Source organism: Salvelinus sp. IW2-2015, linkage group LG18 (genome assembly GCF_002910315.2).
Source record: "Salvelinus sp. IW2-2015 linkage group LG18, ASM291031v2, whole genome shotgun sequence".
Taxonomy (NCBI): Eukaryota; Metazoa; Chordata; class Actinopteri; order Salmoniformes; family Salmonidae; genus Salvelinus; species Salvelinus sp. IW2-2015.
The window spans coordinates 49,612,821-49,625,410 of record NC_036858.1 but is presented as its reverse complement, the minus strand read 5'-3'; the positions used below and the strand labels follow the sequence as shown (position 1 = coordinate 49,625,410).

At 38.8% G+C, this 12,590-nt stretch overlaps 1 protein-coding gene across 1 annotated transcript in view; it reads right to left on the bottom strand.

Annotated features, from left to right (window-relative positions):
- Positions 1-11,397, bottom strand: part of marchf8 (membrane-associated ring finger (C3HC4) 8) — a 137,408-nt gene extending 126,011 nt beyond the window's left edge. The window contains 1 exon segment of the mRNA XM_070448565.1: positions 11,035-11,397. The gene's annotated coding sequence lies outside the window, so the exon portion shown is untranslated.
- Positions 11,398-12,590: the final 1,193 nt, after the last annotated feature.

The following is a 12,590-nucleotide window of genomic DNA, read 5'->3' as shown; positions in this document are numbered from 1 at the left end:
GAAGTGATCTGTGGTCACCACCTGCAGAACCACTCCTTTATTGGGGGAGTCTTGCTAATTGCCTATAATTTCCACCTGTTGTCTATTCCATTTGCACAACAGCATGTGMAATTTATTGTCAATCAGTGTTGCTTCCTAAGTGGACAGTTTGATTTCACAGAAGTGTGATTGACTTGGAGTTACATTGTGTTGTTTAAGTGTTCCCTTTATTTTTTTGAGCAGTGTATATATTTTTTTAACAGTTTGAAGTTAATTAAATATGACTCATAATTAACTCCAAATTTCTCTCCTGGACTTAGTAAAATTAATTTGGTTTAAAAATATATTTATATTTAAGTTAACACAATAGGGAATGAGTGATAATGTACAAATCAATCTTCTGCTACTCCAAACTCACTTTTAACTACGAGGACTTTCTTAAGAATCACCACCACATTGTGTCACACCATGAAAAGAAATTAAGATGAATAGTTAATTGGAGGATAGCTCCTAAAAGCTTTCAGACGTTCCGATCCCATTCTCTCTCCAAATTACTCTAAGAGAACAAATTAGCTGATTTGCTAGCAGACAATAGAACAGCATACTCGCTTGGCTCTCTCTTCTTCTCTGTCTGTTTTTCCCCACATTCATTGACAGATTTGAAACGCCTCTATCCAGATGTAGCTTCTTAATTGGGAAGTTTAAATATAATTTCTCCCTCTTTGTCTCTTCTCAGGTCTCTCTCTCTCTCTTAGGTGTGTAAGCTTTAGCAAAGATAATACCAAGATGTATAGAATCGGTCTACCCATTGGAAACACCTCTTTGATCACACAAGTGTCATGGCAGCTGGACTCTCTCCTATTGACATGAATACAACCAAATACAATACAACTCTACTGGCTTGTTGGCCAGTACTCCAGGCATAAGTGGTCCCTTAGTGCCCCCGGCCTCTAGGGGCTCCCTACCCCTCCAAAAAATAACTCAAGTCGCGGACTCAACTTTCTGTGGAGAGTTAGAAGAGTAGAATACACAAAGTGCAATTTTGACATTTGGTTGTGCATCAGCAGTTTTTCCTCTTGTTATGTCAGTCACTGACAGTCCCTCAATTAGCCATGTCAGCTAACAATTTTTAGATTGGTAAGGTAGTCTAGCCAGCTATCATGGCCGAATACCAACCAGGCACACAGGGCATGCGCAAAGGCGCCCTGACCTCTACGGGGCCCACATTTATTTTGTTAGTCACTCTCACTTAGATATCATTAACATGGCATAAGTCTAGTCAAAATGTGTAGAACTGCAGGAAATTAGCTTTAAAACTACGAAAAAATATCTCTACCCGATGGCAAAATGAGAAGAATGGACTGAAATACGTTATAAAATTGCTAAACTTCTCACCACCCCATGGCAAAATATGTAGAATTGCAGAAATCTTGCTTTAGAACTGCAACATGTTCTCTACTCCCCATGGCAAAACACGTAGAATTGCCGGAAATAAACTAAATAAATTAAAATGTTTCTCTCCGCCATCAAGAAGGGGGCCACTAAAATGTCATGCCCGTGAGGTGTGGGGGTCCCCCAACCAAATCTCGCTGAGGGCCCCCAAAAGTCTAGGGCTGGCCCTGCATAGCCTTCAAACACAAGCATGCATACACCCATCTAAAATAGGAGTCTGAGAGGAAAATGGTATAAGAATAAGGTTCCAATTGAGGTTGATGAAGTCCAAAGCACAGCAGTAAATTAATTGGTGACAGGGAAATGGCAGCAAATGAAGTAAAACGGATCCAACCGTCCATCATGATGAAGTGATGATGAAATAAAGAGGAAAGAAAAACATGAGTCCACAGCTGCTGTGGTGATTTAAGGACACACACAGAAAGGGGGGGAGAGAGAGAAAGAGAGAGAGAAAGAGAGAGAGAAAGAGAGAGAGCAAGAGCAAGAGCAAGAGCAAGAGCAAGAGAGAGAGAGAGAGAGAGAGAGAGAGAGAGAGAGAGAGATGCACAGCATAATGATAACAGACTATGCACAAACCTAGGTAAGGATACAATTCAACAAACCTTGCTTTTGTAGGCTTGGCTATCGCGCAGCAGCGGCGCAGAATAGAGGTGTCTCGCGCAGTCTGTGAACATTTGGTTACGACAATTAAAATATGAAAATGAAATGTAAATTCTCATCGGTCACCGACCTATGGTGTATCTAATTATTATTAATGTACACCAATATGTATGTAATCACAATCACGCCACCAATATTTTCTTTTTTGACGATACTATTTAAAACTGTTGAAATGTGTAATTAGCAATTTAAATAATATCATATTTTTGAGATAGTATATCATACATATAGGTTATGTTTCCTCATTTGTTGCATTATGTGGATATGCCCATCTATCCATGTTGAAGAGACTAGCACAGCAGAGCTGCCAGCAAATGTGTGGCGAGCTGGCATTTCCCCCAGCACTTTTGATTTGGTTTAATAAAAAAATATTGGCACAAAAACTTTGAAAAAACATTGGAAAAGAGGAACAAAGTACAGTTGTTTAGACTGATTTGACTCATGATTTAAAATGTATGGGAAACAAAAACCATTGATTTCCAAGTTTAAAAAACCATACAACTCTATGCACAAGGACCACGCTTAACAGTTGTGTCCACGTTTTCAAAAAACTCTTAACTTCTGCTCCGAATTAAGATTCAACGATGTCTGCAGAAATCATTTTCTGTCATCTATGACTTGACACACTGACTTTAAAAATATATATTTTTGCTGATTGAACTACAGTAAGTGAAGTGGATTTACACCTTGTTCCGGAATTGCAGTAACATAATTTCATCATAGGTCCCTGATCTGTACTACACAGAAATGGGGTGGGTATAATTTGTGGAATGTTCCAACAGGAATCTGATACAAAAACTTCGTAAATAACAAGGTTATCAACAAACAACGCATACAAAGTTGTATAGCGGCAGAATAAGATACCAGGTTGGGAATGGGCTATTTAATTAAAGTTTTTCACTCACCACATTTATTCCGGAAAATGTCGGTCCTCACTCTGGTAGCCGATGGACAAACATTAAGAATAACCTACGTGGTGAGTTGATGCCTATTCGTCAACTTGTTGAATTGATCGTGCTACTTTGCATGCGTTGTTTGTTGGCAACCTTGTACTTTACAACGTTTTTGGAACAGATTCCTGTTGGAATGTTCCACAAAATATACCCACCCCAGAAATGCATAATGATGGATATGAATGCAATTCTCTTCATGGTGATGTATCCTGAATAGGTACACAAAATGTATAAATATGCAAAATCCTCCTTTGCATATTTGAGTATTATTCTACACACTGGCTATTATTTTAATAGCTCTGCCATTAAACAAGACCAAACCAATCATAGACGTCTATGTTTCACAAGTTTGGACATCAAAGTAGTGTAGAGCTTAGTAGAGTACCATAGAGCACAGAACAGTAGAGTATAGTACAGTAGAATACAATATTATATAGTGTACTCAACTCTACTGTGCTCTGTACTCTACTGTACTATACACTGTTCTCTACTGTACTATACACTGTACTCTACTGTACATTGTACTCTACTGTACTATACACAGTACTCTACTGTACTATACACTGTACTCTACTGTACTATACACTGTACTCTTGTGTACTATACACTGTACTCTAGTGTACTATACACTGTACTCTAGTGTACTATACACTGTACTGTACTCTACTCTACTGTACAATACACTGTACTCTACTGTACAATACATTGTACTCTACTGTACRATACACTGTACTCTACTGTACAATACATTGTACTCTACTGTACGATACACTGTACTGTACGATACACTGTACTCTACTGTACTATACACTGCACTCTACTATACACTGCACTCTGCTATACACTGTACTCTACTATACACTGTACTCTACTATACACTGTTCTTACTGTACTATACACTGTTATTAACTACTATACACTGTTCTCTACTGTACTGTACTCTACTGTTCTTACTGTACGATACACTGTACTCTAGTGTACGATACACTGTACTCTACTGTACGATACACTGTACAGTACGATACACTGTACTCTACTGTACTATACACTGCACTCTACTATACACTGTACTCTACTGTACTATACACTGTTCTTTACTGTACTATACACTGTTTATTAACTACTATACACTGTACTCTACTGTACACTGTATTCTATTATCCATGGTACTCTACTATACACTGTACACTGTACTCTACTGTACTCTACTGTAATATACACTGTTCTTTACTGCACTATACACTGTTATTAACTACTATACACTGTACTTCCTGTACTATACACTGTATTCTATTATCCACGGTACTCTACTATACACTGTACACTGTACTGTACACTGTACTCTACACTGTACTTACACTTACTGACACTCTACTGTACACTGTACTTATGTACACTGTACTCTACTGTACACTGTGCTGTACAATACATTGTTCTTTACTGTACTATACACTGTTATTTACTGTACTACCTGTATCTACTATCGGTACTCTACTGTACCATACACTGTACTCTACTCTACACTGTACTATACACTGTACTCTACTGTACTATACTGTACACTGTACTGTATTATACACAGTTATTTACTGTACTATACACTGTTATTTACTGTACTATACACTGTTATTTACTGTACTATAAACTGTACTCTACTATACACTGTACTCTACACTACTGTACTATACACTGTACTCTACTGTACACTGTTCTTTACTGTACTATACACTGTTATTTACTGTACTATACACTGTACTCTACTATACACTGTACTCTATGTACCATACACTGTACTCTACTGTACCATACACTGTACTCTACTGTACTCTACTCTGTACTATATACTGTACTATACACTGTACTATACACTGTACTATACACTGTACTCTACTGTACTGTACTGTATTATACACTGTTATTTACTGTACTATACACTGTTATTTCTGTACTATACACTGTTATTTACTGTACTATACACTGTACTCTACTATACACTGTACTCTACTATACTCTACTATACACTGTACTATACACTGTTATTTACTATACACTGTACTCTACTGTACCATACACTGTACTCTACTGTACCATACACTGTACTCTACTATACACTGTATTCTACTATACACTGTACTGTACAATACACTGTTATGTACTGTACTCTACACTGTTATTTACTGTACTCTACACTGTTATTTACTGTACTCTACACTGTACTCTACACTGTACTCTACTGTGCACTGTACTCTACTGTCACTGTACTACTGTCACTGTACTCTACTGTGCACTGTACTCTACTGTGGCACTGTACACTACTGTGCACTGTACTCTACTGTACTATACCACTGTTCTTTACTGTACTATACACTGTTCTTTACTGTACTATACACTCTGCTGTACTATAACAATGTACTATACACTGTACTCTACTGTACACTGTACTCTACTGTACTATACACTGTACTCTACTGTACACTGTTCTCTACTATACACTGTTCTTACCTGTACTATACACTGTTCTTTACTGTACTATACACTGTACTCTACTATAACTGTTATTTACTGTACTATACACTCTGCTGTACTATACACTACTATACACTGTACTCTACTGTACTATACACTGTACTCTACTGTACTATACCACTGTACTCTACACTGTTATTTACTGTACTATACACTGTTATTTACTGTACTATACAATGTACTCTACTGTACTATACAATGCACTATCACTGTACTCTACTGTACACTGTACTCTACTGTACTATACACTGTACTCTACTGTACACTGTTCTCTACTATACACTGTTCTTACCTGTACTATACACTGTTCTTTACTGTACTATACACTGTACTCTACTATACACTGTTATTTACTGTACTATACACTCTGCTGTACTATACACTGTACTCTACTGTACTATACACTGTACTCTACTGTACTATACACTGTACTCTACACTGTTATTTACTGTACTATACACTGTTATTTACTGTACTATACACTGTTATTTACTGTACTATACACTGTTATTTACTGTACTCTACCTGTTCTTTACTGTACTATACACTGTACTTTACTGTACTATACACTGTTCTTTACTGTACTATACACTGTTTTTTTACTGTACTATACACTGTACTTTACTGTACTATACACTGTACTCTACGTACTATACACGTACTCACTGTACTATACACTGTACTACATGTTCTTTACTGTACTGTGCTGTTCAAACTTGGAACCCAACTGTGGTGTATGACTAATATGATTTATCTTTGATCCCAATTCTATTGCAGTTACTGATTTCTTTCCTTCTGAAAATACCGTTTGATAACGGAATTTCCAGTTTTAATCACTTAATAATTCAAAAACAAAATTGATATCAATAAAAGCACTAACTAATTGATAGGACTACCTTGTTACTTCTGTGAACTTTCATTATCCTGCCTCCTCATGTATATCTTAAAGATATATGAGTTTTTGGTAACGGAATTTCAAGTCACAAGTCAATGTTTCTTAAATACAGAAGGCAGAGAAATGTCTCCAAAACTAAATATAAGTGTTGATATTAGTTGGCAGGGCTCTTTAGTTCAACATTATTGTGTTATGTTGTATTTCTAATACCTTATAAGAATGTATCTAAATCCCCCTTTCCATCTGTTAGACCAGAAATCAAAGACTTTGCTTATTCCCAATTTCTCAGATGGAGCATTTTTGAAAAATGTATTGCAACAAAAAAAACTAGACTCAGCTTTCATTTGACACAATTTGATATGCTCTAATTAACTTCACATGTTGGTGCTCATGGGTCCTTTTACACGGAAATTACCCTAGGCCTTTTTAATCCAAAATGATTGACTGGAATTAATCAATCAACACAATAGTGATAACATACTGTGCCAGTTCCATTTTAATTACAGATGCAAAGGCCTACAGGATACAACTCTGCAAATAAAGCAAGCTCAGCCCTGTTAGTTCTATGGTCCAATCACAGTTGTTGTCTCTTTGTCTGTGTAAAGAACCCCCCATCCCCCTGTTAGTTAAGTTTTAAAATATAATTATCAAATCAAATTTTAGTAGTCACATGCGCCGAATACAACAGTGAAATGCTTACTTACGAGCCTCTAACCAACAATGCAGTTTTTTAAAAATGTAAGAATAAGAACTAAAAGTAACAAGTAATTAAAGAGCAGCAGTAAAATAACAATGGCGAGAATATATACAGGGGGGATAACGGTACAGAGTCAATGTGCGGGGGCACAGGTTATTTGAGGTAATATGTACAGTGGGGAGAACAAGTATTTGTATACTGCCGATTTTGCAGGTTTTCCTACTTACAAAGCATGTAGAGGTCTGTAATTTAAAAATCCAGAAAATCACATTGTATGATTTTTAAGTAATTAATTTGCATTTTAATGCATGACATAAGTATTTGATCACCTACCAACCAGTAAGAATTCCGGCTCTCACAGACCTGTTAGTTTTTTCTTAAGAAGCCCTCTCTGTTCTCCACTCATTACCTGTATTAACTGCACCTGTTTGAACTCGTTACCTGTATAAAAGACACCTGTCCACACACTCAATCAAACAGACTCCAACCTCTCCACAATGGCCAAGACCAGAGAGCTGTGTAAGGACATCAGGGATAAAATTGTAGACCTGCACAAGGCTGGGATGGGCTACAGGACAATAGGCAAGCAGCTTGGTGAGAAGGCAACAACTGTTGGCGCAATTATTAGAACATTTGTTGTACCTCTTCACAACTGTCTTGGTGCGTTTGGACCATGTTAGTTTGTTGGTGATGTGGACACCAAGGAACTTGAAGCTCTCAACCTGCTCCACTGCAGCCCCGTCGATGAAAATGGGGGAGTGCTCGGTCCTCTTTTTCCTGGAGTCCATAATCATCTCCTCTGTCTTGAGGGAGAGGATGTTGTCATGGCACCACACGGCCAGGTCTCAGACCTCCTCCCTAAAGGCTGTCTCGTTGTTGTAGTGATCAGGCCTACCACTGTTGTGTCATCGGCAAACTTAATGATGGTGTTGGAGTCGTACCTGTCCATGCAGTCATGAGTGAACAGGGAGTACAAGAGGGGACTGAGCACGCAACCCTGAGGGAACCTCAGCTGAGGATCAGCTTGGCAGATGTGCTGTTACCTATCCTTATCACCTGGGGGCGGCCCATCAGGAAGTTCAGGATCCAGTTGTAGAGGGAGGTGTTTAGTCCCAGGATCCTTAGCTTATTGATGAGCTTTGAGGACACTATGGTGTTGAACGCTGAGCTGTAGTCAATGAATAGCATTCTCATAGGTGTTCCTTTTGTCCAGGTGGGAAAGGGCAGTGTGGAGTGCAATAGAGATTGCATCATCTGTGGATCTGTTGGGGCGGTATGCAAATTGAAGTGGGTCTAGGGTTTCTGGGATAATGGTGTTGATGTGAGCCATTACCAGCCTTTCGAAGCACTTCATGGCTACAGACGTGAGTGCTACGGGTCGGTGTTCGTTTAGGCAGGTTACCTTAGTGTTCTTGGGCACAGACACTATGGTGGTATGCTTAAAATATGCTGGTATTACAGACTTGGACAGGGAGAGGTTGAAAAAGTCAGTGAAGACACTTGCCAGTTGGTCCAGTGCATGCTCGGAGTACACGTCCTGGTAATCCGTCTGGCCCTGCGGCCTTGTGAGCGTTGACCTGTTTAAAGGTCTTACATTGGCTGCGGGGAGCGTGATCACACAGTCTTCTAGAACAGCTGGTGCTCTCATGCATGTTTCAGTGTTGCTTGTCTCAAAGCGAGCATAGAAGTAGTTTAGCTTGTCTGGTAGGCTCGTGTAACTGGGCAGCTCTTGGCTGTGCTTCCCTTTGTAGTCTGTAATGGTTTGCAAGCCCTGCCACATCCGACGAGCACCAGAGCCAGTGTAGTACGATTCGATCTTAGTCCTGTATTGACGCTTTGTCAATTTGATGGTTCGTCGGAGGACATAGCGGGATTTCTTATAAGCTTCCGGGTTAGAGTCCCGCTCCTTGAGTCTAGCCTTTAGCTCAGTGCAGATGTTGCCTGTAATCCATGGCTTCTGGTTGGGGTATGTACGTACGGTCACTGTGGGGACAACGTGATCGATGCAATTATTGATGAAGCCAATGACTGATGTGGTGTACTTCTCAATGGCATCGAAGGAATCCCGGAACATATTCCAGTCTGTGCTAGCAAAACAGTCTTGTAGCTTAGCATCTGCTTCATCTGACCACTTTTTTTTATTGATCTAGTCACTGGGGCTTCCTGCTTTGATTTTTGCTTGTAAGCAGGAATCAGGAGGAAAGAATTATGGTCAGACTTGCCAAATGGAGGGCGGGGGAGAGCTTTATATGTGTTTTTGTGTGTGGAGTAAAGGTGGTCAAGAGTTTTTATTCCTCTGGTTGCACATTTAACATGCTGATAGAAATTTGGTAAAACAGATTTAAGTTTCCCTACATTAAAGTCCCGGCTACTAGGAGCGCCGCCTCTGGGTGTGCATTTTCTTGTTTGCTTATGGCGGAATACAGCTCATTCAATGCTGTCTTAGTGCCAGCCTCTGACTGTGGTGGTATGTAAACAGCTACAAAAAATACAGATGAAAACTCTAGGTAGCTAGTGTGGTCTACAGTTTATCATTAGATACTCTACCTCAGGCAAGCAATAGCTTGAGACTTCCTTAGATATCGTGCACCAGCAGTTATTTACAAAAATACATAGTCCGCCGCCCCTTGTCTTACCAGACGCGCTGTTCTATCCTGCCGGTGCAGCGTATAACCAGCCATCTGTATGTTGATAGTGCCGTCATTCAGCCACGTCTCCGTGAAGCATAAGATATTACAGTTTTGAATGTCCCGTTCGTAGTTTAATCTTCCACATAAATCATCTATTTTATTGTCCAAAGATTGCACGTTTGCTAGCAGACTGGAAGGAAGTGGGGGTTTATTCAATCGCCTACGAATTCTCAGAAGGCAGCCCGCCCTTCCGTACCCTTTTTCTCCACCTCCTCTTCACGCAAATCACGGGGATCTGGGCCTGTTCCCGAGAAAGCAGTATATCGTTCGCATCAGCCTCAATAAAGGAATACAAGGATTCTGCCAGTCTGTGGTGAGTAATCGCAGTCCTGATGCCCAGAAGTTATTTTCGGTCATAAGAGATGGAAGCGGCAACATTATGTACAAAATAAGTTACAAACAACGCAAATAAACAAACAAAAAACACAATTGGTTGGGGGAACGTAAAACGTCTGCCTTCTTCTCCAGCGCCATCTTAACAAGTACAAGGTTGCTGTAGTTTGACATGGTTTTAAGGGTTTCATCATCCCTAGGGCCAGGAGTTTTTCTAGTTTAAAAAAAAACATTTACCTGCTTAGAAAAAAAATCTGGTCCCATCATAGTCCATATAAAACCTGTTTGTTTTACATCTGATTTATTATTGTCGTACCATACAACTAGCATCCAGAGTTTTATCTGGTTAGCCTACTAGATCAGGACAAACTCTGGGCCCCAGGAAAACAATTTGTACCCCACCACATATCCTATCTGTACTGTATCTCAAAATATTTACTTACATCGATATATTTCTTATTGTTTGTTTTGGTAGCAGGAATGGGCTTCCATACAGTAAATATGTGATGGTACATTGAAGAACAGCGCAATATTATTTAGGGTAGCCAATCCGAGAATATTCCATCTGATTATCTCACATAATCACAAATAAAGGACAATTAATGCCAKCACTGGAAGAAGAATAGCCCAGTGGTGGCATTCTCAAAGAGCAGAGGAATGTGACAGAATTATTGTGCAAACAAAATTAAATCAATAACAGCAAACCTACTCGCCAACCGGACAAAACTGTATTTACACCTAGGCTATTTAGCCTTAGCTGACATGAAATATATTCAGAATAAAGCAGCTGATTCGCTATGGGTCCATATCGCACATACTATTTGTGAAGTAGGCTAATGTCACACCCACCTTATTTTTATGCTGTAGAAATACTGTCAGTTATGTATTTATGTAGGCTACAGTGATCGTGAAATGCAGATATTCACACAATCCGTAGTCTCAGCTATTCCATCAAGACATGCGTCGTCTCTGTGATATTTTTTTATATAAGGCGCAGCAGTTACAATGTAGCCAGACATTTACATTTTCCGAAGTTCTCCGCGGCGATGAAACGCTCACTTCCCCCGTTCAAAATGCACACACGGTGCAGAGCAAGAAAAGATCACCCACCGGCGCTTTCTCCCAGGCTAAATGGTGATGATGTTTAGTATATTTCATAGCGCCCATCCGCATAAGTATGCTTCACTGACTTCCGCGTTACAATTGAGTGAAAAAAATAGGACGTGTAGAAGAAACGGCTGTAAGGCTGGCACGTCAGAGAAGGGGGGGGCTTACTTTTCTCTGCTTTTGATAGATTTAAACACAATTGGAATCACCATGGTCACAACCATAAACTGTCAACTCCATCTGCCTGATGGATTAAAATACAATATTAATTTAATTCGGTTTTAAAGTCATAAAGCCTCTGAGGAAATATTAAACTGCTACTGTGTATACCACTTGATTGAATAAGAAAAATAACATTTTTGTCAACTCCGACAGATTTTTATCCAATGTCAACTCCATCAGACAGATGAATGTGTTTATTGGGGATTTTCAAATGAATCATTTTCCCTCTATTTCATATGTTCGTAATTAACTTTTATTTTTTACAGGAAAAAATGTCTGTTTTCAGTATCTGTTGTCAACTCTGTCAGTGGCTTGTCAACTCAGTCACTGATGACTAAACCCTTAAAATAAATGTTTTGTTTATATTGTAATCACTGTTCTGCAACATATGTTAAAACAATTGAAGTATTTACAGTGCTAGACCTAAGGGATAATGTTTGCTTTATAAATGTTGTTTTATGTTCTAAATCTAGAAAAACATGCCAAAATGCAAACTAAATTAGCCTCTGAGAATTTAATATACCTATAAAAACAAAACAAAAATAAGTTTGGAGATTTTTTATTACAAAATTGAATAATCTAATGTTCGCATTAAGCAATCGAGGCCTTTAAACACTTGTTCGACAATAATGGTAAAAATTAAATGCCTTTTATGGTGTCTGACCGAATTGACATATATCCAGTTAGTTGCATTTGATTAAAAAAAAAWWAAATTGTCCTGTCTTTCAAGAATCCTCGAGCTCTAAAACAGCAACAACAAAAAATCTCAGCCTCATGGCAAAAATGGTAAAATAACATGAGATTAGCTAAGGGGTGTGGCATGAAACTGCATTAAACCACTGTTGATAGGGGCTTGTCATATTCATGTTGAGATATTTGCATGATGATGATGAAAATTAGGAAGTTGAGGATGATTTAGGATTTTAGTTGACTGTTAAAATGTACATACATCTGACAATTGGAGACCCAAGGTTGGTTGTCTCACAGGTTGGTTGTCACATTGCTGAGAATATTTTGTCAGGGGGTGGTTGGAAGATTATATATATTTTTGCCCACGCACTACTTTTGGGAAGAAA